The sequence below is a fragment of the Myotis daubentonii genome, chromosome 12, assembly GCF_963259705.1.
Source record: "Myotis daubentonii chromosome 12, mMyoDau2.1, whole genome shotgun sequence".
NCBI lineage: Eukaryota > Metazoa > Chordata > Mammalia > Chiroptera > Vespertilionidae > Myotis > Myotis daubentonii.
This window is the reverse complement of record NC_081851.1, coordinates 74,708,110-74,711,893: the sequence shown is the minus strand read 5'-3', so window position 1 is coordinate 74,711,893 and position 3,784 is coordinate 74,708,110.

Sequence of the window (3,784 nt, the reverse complement as noted above, 5' to 3'; positions counted from 1 at the left end):
AGCATTCATGAGCTGAGCCAAACTATAATGTGGAGAGAAATTATGGTGTGGTGACAGAGGATTGAAAAAGTGTCAAGACATTTTGTTCTAGCCTTGGCTTTCATACTGTGTGGCCTTTTTAAACCTCCATTTTCTCATCTTTCTGAGCCTCTATTTTCCTATTCTCTTGGATGAGATGTGTCACTACCAGAATTTTGAAAGCAGAATCTAGGAAAAATGCCTACATGCGAAGTGTATTTGGGAAATGATCGCAGAGAGCAGAAATGAAGGACAAGAGTAATGAAACAGGAAAGGAGAAGTCAATAGAATGATCTATACGTTGTCTAGTTGGCCACTATTTTGAGCTACTGGTGCTCAGAACCTTCTGGAAGTTTCATGACATGAGCAGTGTTAGAGCAGTCCACTGAGGGACAGAAGGCAGAAGGAAGAATGTATTCATCAACCCAGGGCCTATCAGTCAGGCATGGTTGTACTATTGCATGCATTCGGCTCAGGGTCCCACAGGTGTCCACCCAGAGATGTCAGAGAAGCCTTGGTCAGAAAATGAGAGAGAGGTGTGTATGGAAGCCTGAAACAAAGTGGTCTCAGGTTGCAGGGAAGTGAAGGAGTTCAAAGCCTGCATAGAAGTATTCCCCTTAGCACAGTGATTCTCAACCTTCCTAATGCCACGACCCTTTAATACAGTTCCTTATGTTGTGGTGACCCCCAACCATAAAATTATTTTTGTTGCTACTTCATAACTGTAATTGTGCTACTGTTATGAATCGTAATGTAAATATCTGATATGCAGGATGTATTAGGCCACCCCTGTGAAAGGGTCGTTCGACCCCCAAAGGGTTGAGAACCGCTGCTTAGCAGTTACTGGAGTAAAGGGAAAGCCAGGTGCATTTGAAATGGTACAGAACAGGTGCATGATACAAGACAGTGGCTCAACATGCTCTCGAAAAACTTCCAGCTCTTGTTAGCCATTGCAATTCGGCAAGAAGAAGAAATAAAAGGCATCCAAATTGGAAAAGAGGAAGTAAAACTGTCCTTATTTGCAGACGACATGATATTATACATACAAAACCCTAGAGATTCCATCAAAAAGCTACTAGACTTAATACATGAATTTGGCAATGTAGCAGGATACAAAATTAACCCCAAGAAATCTGAGGCATTTCTATACACCAATAGTGAACTTTCAGAAAGAGAGATTATAAAAACAATCCCGTTTACCATTGCACCAAAAAAACTAAGCTACCTAGGAATAAACTTAACTAAAGAGGTAAAAGACCTCTACTCAGAAAACTACAGGACGTTGAAAAAAGACATAGAGGAAGACATAAACAGATGGAAGAACATACCGTGTTCATGGATTGGTAGAATCAACATCATCAAAATGTCCATACTACCCAAAACAATCTATAAATTCAACGCACTTCCCATTAAAGTACCAACAGCATACTTCAGAGATCTAGAACGAACTTTCCAAAAATTCATCTGGAATAAAAAAAGACCCCGAATAGCTGCAGCAATCCTGAAAAAGAACAAAGTAGGTGGGATCTCAATACCAGATATCAAGTTGTATTACAAAGCCACTGTTCTCAAAACTGCCTGGTACTGGCACAAGAATAGGCATATAGATCAATGGAATAGAATAGAGAGCCCAGAAATCGGCCCGAACCAATATGCTCAATTAATATTTGACAAAGGAGGCAAGAACATACAATGGAGCCAAGATAGTCTCTTCAATAAATGGTGTTGGGAAAATTGGACAGATATATGCAAGAAAATGAAACTAGACCACCAACTTACACCATACACAAAAATAAACTCAAAATGGATAAAGGACTTAAATGTACGACAGGATACCATAAAAATTCTAGAAGAATCCAAAGGCAAGAAAATCTCAGACATATGCCGAAGCAATTTCTTCACTGATACAGCTCCTAGGGCACTTGAAACTAAAGAGAAAATGAACAAATGGGACTACATCAAAATAAAAAGCTTCTGCACAGCAAAAGAAACCATCAACAAAACAACGAGAAAACCCACTGTGTGGGAAAACATATTTGCCAATGACATATCTGATAAGGGCCTAATCTCCAAAATTTATAGGGAACTCATACAACTTAACAAAAGAAAGATAAACAATCCAATCAAAAAATGGGCAAAGGACCTAAATAGACACCTTTCAAAAGAGGACATTCAGAAAGCCAAGAGACATATGAAAACATGCTCAAAGTCACTAATCATCCGAGAGATGCAAATCAAAACAGCAATGAGGTACCATCTCACACCTGTCAGACTGGCTATCATCAACAAATCAACAAACGACAAGTGCTGGAGAGGATGTGGAGAAAAAGGAACACTTGTGCACTGCTGGTGGGAATGCAGACTGGTCCAGCCACTATGGAAGACAGTATGGAGTTTCCTTAAAAAACTGAAAATGGAACTCCCATTTGACCCTGTGATCCCACTTCTAGGAATATATCCCAAGAAACCAGAAACACCAATCAGAAAGGATATATGCACCCCTATGTTCATAGCAGCACAATTCACCATAGCTAAGATCTGGAAACAGCCTAAGTGCCCATCAGTAGATGAATGGATTAGAAAACTGTGGTACATCTACACGATGGAATACTATGCTGCTGTAAAAAGGAAGGAACTCTTACCATTTGCAACGTCATGGATGGAACTGGAGAGCATTATGCTAAGTGAAATAAGCCAGTCAATAAAGGAAAAATACCACATGATCTCACTCATTCGTGGACAATAGAGACCATTATAAACTTTTGAACAATAATAGATACAGAGGCAGAGCTGCCTCAAACAGATTGTCAAACTGCAGCGGGAAGGCCGGGGAGGGTTGGGGGGCAGGAGGTAGGGGGGTAAGAGATCAACTAAAGGACTTGTATGCATGCATATAAGCATAACCAATGGACATAAGACACTGGGGGATAGGGGAGGCTAGGGGACTGTCTAGGGCGGGGGGATAAAATGGATACATATGTAATACCCTTTGTAATACTTTAAGCAATAAAAAAAAAAATGTACATATTCTGGGCACAGTATTGCCTTAGAACAGAGCAACTTAGAAAGTAGAAGGATTCTATATTCTGGAGAATTGGGCGATTTGAAACAGATAAGTAAACAGCAGCCAATTACATTTTGTTGGAAAAATTATATTTCGGAAAGCAACAACCCTTTTGTGCCCATTATATAGAAATTCTGTACTGACTATATTTAGATTGTTTTATAAACATCATTATACTCTTATCAATAAATTTCACAAATGGTGCTTTCAAAAAAAAAAAAAAAGAAAAGAAAAACTTCCAGCTCTAATATTATTTAATATTAATAACTACCATATATGTAGTTTCTACTAATGGATCACTCTGTTTGTATTGCTATCTAATTTTGGTTGCACAATAATCTCATAAGTAGACATGGTTATTTCCATTTTGTAGATGAAGAAATTAAGTATAGAAAGGTGAAGTCATTTTCCTAAGTCAGGGTTCCTCAACCTTCATATTTCTGAAACTTGGGGTCAGATTCTCTTTTGGGAATGGGGGTGGCTGTCTTGCACACTGTAGAGTGGTTAGCAGCATCTTTGGCTTCTACTCACTAGGTGTTTTTAAGATCTTAGTCAATCCTTACTGCCTCACCTATAGCAGAAATAAAGTGCGTTTCTGTTTAAAAGTCTCTTTTGGGAAAGTGCAAAGTGGTCCAGAGAAAAGGAGATGGAGGCTGGTGGTATTGAAAAAAGAGTATAATCATTTATTCAACAAATAAAAAA